Source organism: Gavialis gangeticus, unplaced genomic scaffold (assembly GCF_001723915.1).
Source record: "Gavialis gangeticus isolate Ggan-Ray unplaced genomic scaffold, GavGan_comp1, whole genome shotgun sequence".
Lineage (NCBI taxonomy): Eukaryota > Metazoa > Chordata > Crocodylia > Gavialidae > Gavialis > Gavialis gangeticus.
The window spans coordinates 148,694,943-148,704,778 of NW_017729025.1; the positions used below are offsets into that span (position 1 = coordinate 148,694,943).

Here is a 9,836-nt window from a genome sequence, read left to right on the forward strand (position 1 = left end):
TTTGGTGTCATCAGCGAATTTAAACAGGTTACTTTCCACTTTAGATTGTGTGTGTGGTGGGGGGCTTCCCCCAGAAGAAAACAACTGAGAATAAGGCACTGAAAGCACCAACAGTACGAAAGCAGTGCTTTTGCTTCTGCCCACCCATGACCAGATGCTCACTGTCTTTGTTTCACTTCTCTCTGGTGAGATCACACACCTTCACCCATGGAAAGTGACTTTTCAGAAAGGTCTCACAGGGCTAGTTCTGCAGTACTAGAGGAAGGGAGAAAAAAGCGGGAAATGATATAGAGCAGCTTAAATTATGCCCAGTTGAGAATGATCTAGTTTGCCAAATGCTTGTATCAAGAAATTTCCCCTCCACCACAACTTAAAATGGGAATCTGCTAAAAGTGTTTGACGGGTTTTTGTGGCATGAGCCACATAACCCGGTGATGGTGTCATTAGTAATAAGTCACTCGTGGAAATGACACATTTTTCTTTACTTAGAACAAGTATGGCTGCTCAAGAGCAGGCAGTCACCAGAGGAAAATCAGGACCAGCAACTCCAGGGGCTATTTCTGTGGGTTTTTTCCATCTCTTTCGTTAAGTAAATACCAAAAGCCCCTGTGGCCAGATTGAAAAGGGGCAGGCAACGGGAGTCACCTGCACTTTGGGCATCTGGAAAGAACCTACCAGGTCAGCCAGTGGTGGTAGGTGGTCGAGGATTGGGCAGGATAGCCAAGGCAAGTTGGAGACAGATGGGTGGGAGCAGTTTGGGATGGGAGGAGGTGACTGTTGGAGAAATGGGGAATGCACATGAGTCAGAATGGAGCTGATTCATCTGCTTCTCACTTGCAACCTAGAAGAGGGAATCTGCCACAGAGTGATGAAATCGGTCAATGGTGCCAAACCAAAGGAGAGTGAGAGGAAAGTTGGGGGCAGAGGAGGAGAGGTGTAAAAAGAAAAGGGGTGTGTGTGTGTACACACAGACACGTGTGTACACACAGACACACACACACACACACACACACACACACACACACACACACACACACACACACACACACACACACACACACACACACACGTAGTAAAAGGCAGTGAGATTTGGGATGACAAGGAGCATAGGGGAGAGATGTAATGGTGCATGTTTCTCAATGCCTCAGTAAGGGGAGAAGAGTGAAAGAAAAGCTGAATAGAGGTTTTTCTGTGTTCGGGGGCCATAGAATCCCCAACACACAGAGCAGTCTGGGAAGACCCTTCAGGACTGTCCTCAGCAGTAGTAGAAGCCATGTGAGCACTTAACTTTGCAGAGGCAGTAAACCCAAATAAGAGCCACTTGATTCTAGCCCCTGCATGTGGGATGAGTGAATCCACATCTGGATATGCTGAGCAGTTCTGGCCATGTCTGATTTGCAGAAAGGGACCCTGGAGAAGAATCCAGTGTCCACCAGAGGGCGAGTTGACCAGGCTGAGAGGAGCATGGGATTTTTTATTAGGGAAAGAGAGAAACCAGAGCAGACCTTTACTGAATTATAGAAAAGGTAGCTGAAAAGCACATATTTCTCCTACAGCTGTCTGTCTACCTCAGTCCTGACTTACAGCAATCCTTTGCCGGCCCAGGTCTGAGCCAGGGCTACTACTTTGCTGCAGAACTGTGCCAGCATAGTAAGTGGGGATATGACACTGACAAGGTACAGCCTAACTAGTCTAAACAGGGTCTTCTGTGCTTGAATTTCAGCAGGAAGCTGGGGCCAAGGTGTGAGAGGGGTGTCATTCTGTGAAAACAAAGGGCCATACATGGGACAGCCTCCAGCAGTGGAGAAATACTGAGAATGGCAGCAGTGGGAAAACTCCAAAACTTCCCAAAGAGCAGGAAGCTCTGACAAAGCCCAGGAAACTTCCCAACGCGTGATGAGTAAGGGTGTCGGTAAATGTTATTTCATCATCTGGCTCCAATGCCCATACACATGGGTTGCCCTCAAGTAAAAGAGGAGTCAGATCTAGGGGTGGGAGGTCAGTGCAGCAATGAGGGATTTTCCCAGTGGCTCAGTGGTGCTTTATTGTGTGAATGCAGTTCTCTGCGTGTCTCTTTGTATCTGCCTGGATTCAAAGGAGTCATGAGCAACATGTCCAGTCCTGTCATCAGGAGACCCAGGTGCATTTTGCCAAGACTAAATATGAGACGAGAAAGGGGCTGAGGTTTTTAGGAGCTAGATTTCTCAGTCCTTATCCAGCCTGTACTTACGCCAAACTCCCATTGCTTCATGGCAGGATTCAGGTCCCAGATAGGCAATGTACTTAGGCACGTACCTTGTGTGAGGAGTGCGTTTCTCTGTACTCAGTGTGCTCAATGGGACTCACCTCCGTGGGCAGTGCCCACAACCCTCCCTGCACTGAGACGGCGGCCCTTACCTTTGCTTCTTGTTACTCAGAGACAAGCTTGTCATCTGCTGAGCTCTGCCATGAATATCACCGGGCCCATCGGAGGCGATCCATTTGCTGCTGAGGCTGCCAAGCAGCTCTGGAATGCTAGGCACAGCTCTGAGCACAGAGGCTTTAAATGGAGACATCACAGAGGCTCGGGCACTGAGAGCTGTTTCCCTGCTGAGGGGTGGGAGATCTGAGAGCAGATGGGCATACGTAACCCTGGATTGGAAGCCAGCCCCAGCAGGGGAGGGGGAGCGCCATATTAGCCTAATTGTCTATGAGGCTACACTTGACTTGTGCACTCGACCGCATGTACCACTGTGCCTTCCTATGTGCTGCTGAGGAAGCATCTTTGAAGCCTCTGCATGTTTTAGTGAGACCTGTGTGTGGCAGACCCTGAAGGAGAGAAGCCCGCTATGATAATGTGGTTTTCCTCCTCAAATGCTGGAGGCATTGGCAGTGTGAGAGTGTGCATGTCCCAGAGCAGATGCACTTAAGCACCTCCAAGCACAGGCTGCATTGATTATACGGGCTTTAGACCTGCACCATGCTGTGTCAAACCAGCAGGTGGGGCTTTAAGCTGCAGCACAGGCTCCAGCACCTGTCTTTAAGGCAGGTATTGTGGCAACATCAGGAAGGTGACTGTAGCAGCAGCTGCAGTTAAACAGCAGTTCCAGGATCAGTGCAGACCAGCTGCCACCTGTCCACATGATGAACCTCTAGGGTCTCCGTCTACAGCCTGAGAGAGGAGAGAAAGACACAGAAAGGGCAGGAGTCCTGCCAAAGCAAAGGGTAGCTGTCATTCTCTTTTCCACATAAACTCGGTCTCCCCGCACACGGCCCCAATAGACACCTTGGCTCTTGCTGACAGGGCAGAGTGTCAAGTGAAAGTGTACCTGCCCCTCGAAGTGCTCTACTGGAGGGACTATGAGATGAGAGGTGGCATAGCTCATGGCATATTTGTTCTTAGCAGAGAGGGCGATGTTGTATGTTCACCAAGGGGTCACCGGCATCCCTGGGAGTGGGAAAGATGGTACCCCCATGTGTAAAGGGCTGCCTCTGTGCTAGGGCATTGGCATGGGTGGTTGTTTCTTATTTTACTTGCCTCAGACCTAGCCCTGCTCCACTGAAGTCTTGCCATTGACTTTACTGGAAACAGGAACTTGGTCCCAGTGCTGTGGATGTGGAATGTGCTTCACTGGAAATAAACAGGAAGCCAAGGGCTCAAAACAAAAAGTTACCAGTCTCTCAAGCCCGGTTTGCCCCATGATCCCTTCTGTGTATTTCATGGTACCAGCTGTTGCTTCCAGCTTGCAAAGAAACCCTGACTGGGAGGAACAAACATCACAGCTGGCTAGGCCCAACATGCTCCCATAAAGTGGAACGGAATTCCCCCTTCCTCCCCCCTGCGAAGAGCAGGGGATCCAGCTAGCCCTGTTTAAGGTGCCACATGTCCCTTTTGATCTCACTTCAGCACCTCCACTCCCTTCTCCATCTAGCCTTGTTATCTCAAAGGCTTTTCCAAACCTTTCAATCCACAGACAGGCATAAGAAGTGTGCAGTCCTCCACCACGCTCCCTTGGAAAGGAAAATGCTGGTATCTTTTTATTCAGTATTGCAAGCTTTTAATCAGAGCCCCCTTCCCTGCTCTTAGAGCTTCTTTCACAGCTGCTAGCTTTGTCTGTGATCCTTGTGAGAGTGGCAGTGGAGTGGCTTCATGCTGTCTGGTTTGGTGTAAATAAAGCGAATGGGGAATTCTTGTTCTTGCTGAGCTGGAGCTTCCTTCTGTGATGCTGTTCACCTTATGGGTTTATAAACCCCAAGAGCCTGGGCTTACAAGCTAGAGATAAGGCAGCATGGCACGGTCCCACTGCCTCCACATGGAACTTATTCAACATTGTGCAGTACTTTGCCCCTCCACATGTGCCCAGTTCAATGAAACACTAGGGAGTGTGCGAGAGAGAGCACTCCTTCACTGACAGAGGGTGTGGACTAGAAGACCCGGTAGGTCTTTCCTGTCCTCTGTGCCTTGGATGTGGTCTGGCACATCCTGGCTGGTCTCAATGCATGAAGCGTATAGCTTAGAGGCTGGGCATGAAGGCCAGGCCAGGGCACCCTATGGATCCAAAAATTTGGTGGCTGGGGAGAAATGCCCGTATTAATTTCTGCTTCCCTGCTGCCGTGGGGGGGGGTACAAAAGACTGGATAATTTGGCCTTGCGTGCTAGATCAAGTGTGCATGGCCAGGCTAAGGTGGCATGTGCTGGGACTGAGGAGTATAGGGCCTGATCTGGGCACATGGGGCCTGACCCTGCAAGGGACCCAATCCACAGACTGGCTCCACACTAGTCATCTGGCCCACCAAGCTGAAAGACTGAGTACCACTGCCCTTAGATGTCTTTGGGACTCTCAGCCTGGATTTGTAGAACTGACCGATTTCTCCATTTGCAGCCTGGTTGCTCCCATATGGTTTGTCCCTGGTTCCAGTGCAGCTCTGCATAGTGAGACCCAGTATTAGGGGGGCAGGAAAGGTTCGCACCATGTTTGTGACTGTACAAATAATGGGCCAGATCTCTTCATCTCCCTTGACATCAGCAGAGTGACAGCAGTTTATGTCAGCTGAAGACGTGGCCCTGCATGAACAGCTACACTATACTTTAAAGGGCGTACCAGAAAACCAATTGTTCCCACTCACTCACCACCATCCTTTTGTCCCAGGCTATTCCAGAGCCTTCCATCCCAGGAGTGGCTCTGACACAGTGCGGCTCTTTGTCCCTCTGTAGTTATAGGGATTTTCAGTTATTTTTGTCTCTGTGTTTGCTGGGTTTTGTGTGCTGGATTGTAGCCAGGCATATGGTGAGATAACAGCACAGGGCTAAGAGGAACCTTCTTTATTTTCTCTGTAAGCCCCATATTGTTGAGTTGATGGCTCCTCCTCTCTTCCTATAGGGGAAGCCCATAGGATTCTGCATGATCCACGAAAAGGCAAGGTAGTGAAAAAGAAAGAGAGAGAGAGAAAAGATACTGCAACTCAAAGTCCATCAGCTGCCCCAAGTGACTAATTGATGAGCTTCTCCAAGACCCCACTTTCTTCACCCCTGAACTTTCATAGTTCTCCCCCAGTGAAATTTGTTTTGAATGGAAAGGGGTCACTGATCTCAGCTGGGATAACTGGGAAGCTGGGATGAGCCACAGGAGCAGTGAGGGGCTAGAACTGAGAAAAAAAAAAGTATTATCCTTTAGAGTAGAAGGGTGCGCTGTTGAAGGATATTAGGAAGGGAGGTCTGGCAATGGAGGTACAGCACTGAGGAACAGGAGTCAAGAGTCTTGATCTGATGCTCCCACTCTAGTCCTGAGCTCTTACAGACAATCAGTGCTTCAGTTTCCCTGCCTTCTAAACAAGGCTAGCAGCATGTCCAGACTCTGTAAGGTGTTGAGTTCTTGAAACTCCTGGTCCCCGTCCTCCCATCTCTCCCCATGAAAGTGGTAAGGCGTCAACCCTCTTAGCATGGAGGGGAAGAGGGGGGCCACAGGCACACATGCCCTCTGTTCACTTGAGCTCCACCCTTGCATGACATAGGTAATTCTAGAAGGCAGGAAAACATTGGATTTAGTAGGGAATGTTTTCTAAAGCCCTCAGGAATGCTGGAGTCTTGGCCAGGCCTAAGGTTGTGTGCAGTGCAAAGGGACCAGCTCCCTTTCTTAAAGCCTCCACCAAGGCTGCTGCTTAAGGGGACATGGAGAAGAAACCCAAGATCCTTTTCCACCTACTCCATGCCAGATGCAGCTCCCCCTTGTTCTTAATTCCATGCATGCCAGGAGAATCCCATTTCCCACCCATGTCAGGGAGAGGAGAATAGTGCAAATAAAGGAAGGTAACCTAGAAAGGGCTCCCTGTTCTGAATTATGACTACAACGTGCAGCCTATGTGTATTGGGGAAGGCCCAGGTATCGTTTGGAGTGCTGCCAGGGACATTCGCTGCCTTTGGGGTATTTTGGAGAAGCTGCTTTGCTGTCTCAAAATGAAAGGCAAGTGGGAATAGCAGAGTTTGGGCTGGGACTTGTACTAGGAGTTTGGGGTTGTTGGGGTCTAGAGTGTCAGAATCTGGGATCCTTGACTCAGGCTGATTTCTGTGATTCTCTTGGAGGCCCACAGAGCTCAACAGCTGTGAGCAAGGATGTTTGAGAGGGAAAATGGGGACAGCCCTGTAATGGCCTAGGAATGTGCTGGGGAGGGGTTTCGGAAGGGTCAGAGCAGAAAATGGTAATGGCTTTGTTAGCAATGGACCCTATTGGGTAAAGTGAAGTGCCACAGCAGCCTCTCTGACTTCAGTGGGAATACCCATGTGCTCAAGTGCTCTGCTCCAGTCTGTGGTAAAGGACCATGTCTCTTCCAGAGGGTCAGGAGGGAGATGCAAGCTGGAGCCAATAGAGACATTGCTGCAACTAGCGAACACCACCGTGTACACTGCACCCCCTCACACCCCTTCTCTCCCCCCCTCCGCCCTGGTGCCGCTTGCTTGTACTTTTCCCAAAAGAGCTGGCAAAAGATCTGCTGACAAGCAAGTGCTGGTAGGGGCAAGAGGAGAGGGGGAGATAGAGTTGCTAGGAGAGGGCAGCACGTCCCAGCCTGCTTTAGCTATGATGTCACCTCAAATGCTCCTGGCTTTTGAAGAGCGTTTTGAGCCTTTTGCAGAGTGGGCTGGCTGTTAAAGGGCACAAGTGAGGGAGAGCAGGAGGGGAGTGACATGGACTCTGATCTGCAGCCTGTATACAAGGGCATTGGGACAAAGCCAGGGAATCTGCACATGTCTGCTCCAGGTGGGAGGCTAATTTCAGTGCCACTGAAAGCGTTCCTAAGCCTTTTCAGTGGCTATTTTGTGTGAAGCAGATTCTAGTCCCTTTGAAGCCATGCATTTTTTGCAAGAGGAAATACCATCTTCCTCCTGGTTACATACCCTCCGAATAAAAAGGAAGGAGAAGTTCTTTTCTTTTCCTGGGGGTCAGAAGCTTGGATAAGAGAAAAAGTAACCCCAGGGAAGGGATTAAGAAGTAGCCATTCTCCTGGGCTGCTAGTAGGGTTGTCTGTGTCAACTGAACCTCTTCTGTAGCCTTTAGATTTTTGGGTTATTTGCACTCAGAATTGAGATGTCCGCTTATACTGACTCTACTCAGCCTGGTGATTTATGTCCTTTGTCCACAATGATGTGGTGGGGGAGGACAGGGGTAACCAGAGCTCTTTCTTTCAGTCTGATTTCATATCTTGATTGAGGAGTGATGTCATGGCAGAAAGAGCAAAGGGGAGGGAAATACTGGGTGCTTTAGCATTTCATGTCCCAGTGTGCCAGGCCTTTGGGCTGGTTCTGCTGATATCTGTCAGTGATGTGGAGGGAGCTTTACAGGAAAGGAGACATGTTGCAGGTTGAAGGTCAGTTTGTCCTCCAAAGTGGTGGCTTCTGATGCGTGCTGCTGCCAAGTGGCTATAAAGGAGATAAAACATTGGACTCTAGCTGAGGATGAAATACGTGCCCCTCCAATGCAGTCTAGGGTCTCCAGAAATTGGAACATCAGGTATGTCCTTTGTTTGGAGGGGAAAAACTGAATATCTTCCAAGTCTTGGTAGTCAAGGCAGTCGGTCAGAAGCCTAGGTGCTATAGATTTTCAGACATATCAGGTCTGGGGCTATATAATGTGGAAACTATTGTCTCACTCCTGCCCCAAAAAACTCAAGGTTTAGAGTCAACCCCAATGTGGGTTTCTCAGATGGAGCCTCACACTGTGCTCCTGTTAAGGTAAGGAGGAACCCTTGAAAAGGTGAATCTTTGAGCAGGGCACTGTTGGCAAAAACCTAGTGAGGGGCTATCCTGGGTCTTCCCATATATCCCTAGAGAAAAAGTGATAGGGTGGAAGGTCCTTTATTGAATAAAAGCTTTGGTTCAGTTGCGAGGATGGGACTGGGACTCTAATTGTATTGGATCCATCTTTGTAGACACAATGACTTGGATTTTCAAAAGGAATTAGTGGAGTCAGGTATTCACAGTTGTTCGAAAGTCACCAGGAATTAAGCATCAACTCTGCTTAGCCCTTTGAAATATATGAGCATCTTTTTAGCATCCACTGATTAAACCACCAGGGATTTGCATCACTCAGCACCCTTTGTAGTGATGCTGGCATTTGCCTTTGTAACCTAAAGTAGAGTTAGTTTTTTCCCTAAGTGTTTCCAGACTTAACTCTGGTATGGAAGAGGCAGAGGTAGATGTTAGAAGACTGCTTCAGAAAATATAAGTGATTTCTTACTTGTGTAAGAACCCTAGAATAGCATGAGAAGGGTGTGCGCTCAGCATTTCTCTGTAAATTCTGCATTTGTATACACCAGCAAAGGGGTTGACTCGGGTCCCCATCCTGGCTATGCCACTGATCTTACTCAGGTCACTCCACTTCCCAGAGCTTCAGAATCCCCAGCCGCAGGATGAGATGATGCTGCAACCTAGTGACATGGGAAGGTCCTAAGATCTGTTAAGGCACATACTGTACCTGGAGACCCCTAGCTGGAAAACATGGTGTCATTGTCATTCCTGCCATTTGAGTTGGGCAGTCATTTTCAGATACTCTAGAGCAGTGGTTTTCAATCTTTTTTCATTTGCAGACTCCTTTGGAAATTTTGAATGGAGTTGCAGAACCCTTTGAATTGTAAATGTGGGTATTCACATACTTTTAAGTGATCACAATAATCTTTGGTGGACCTGTATCTGCTGACCACAGGCTGAAAACCACTGCTGTAGAGGAACTGGTTTGCATGTGGCCCAGAGTATTCACAACTCTAGCAACAGTATCAGCTTTGATGGCCAGTCCATCTCTCTCATGCCCACCTCTTGGTTTTCCTTCCTAAGGTTGGCCTGTAGGGATTCCTGGTATGATACTGCAGCCTGGTACAGGGCACAAAATTGGACAGTACTCGCTATCACATTTAGCAACATCTGACCATGAAAATTTGCCCAGAAATCTGTTCAGAAGAAATCAGATTCCGCCTTTTTGGTCCAAATATTTTCTCTGTCCCAGCCCTCTACCCGCTCCCTCACTGTCTGCAGACTCACTTTTCTAATTGGTGTTCTACACACATGGCCACGCAATTAGGCAAGCATTCAGCTGGGAATGAGAGAAGAGCTGCATTTGTGTGCGTCTGTATGTGGATATGTGTAAAATGCCATTAATATGCTGCGTGAATGTTACTCTGATCCAATCCAAGTACAAAGGCCCGCAGCTATTGGTGTTGAGATCCTGTCAGAAATAAACAAGCTAAGCAGGGTTGGACTGGATGTATTCAAGAGCTCCAAGGAATGGCTGAGCCTTGTCAGAAGGGGTGATGGGGATTGCTTAACTGACCCTTGTCCTTAAAAAAACAGCCAGTACAGTACAAACAGCTTC

The 9,836-nt window shown here is 48.7% G+C and overlaps 1 protein-coding gene across 2 annotated transcripts in view; it reads left to right on the forward strand.

Annotated features, from left to right (window-relative positions):
• DUSP8 (dual specificity phosphatase 8) overlaps window positions 1-9,836 on the forward strand; it is a 138,512-nt gene that overhangs the window by 115,071 nt on the left and 13,605 nt on the right. The gene's annotated exons all lie outside the window — the stretch shown is intronic.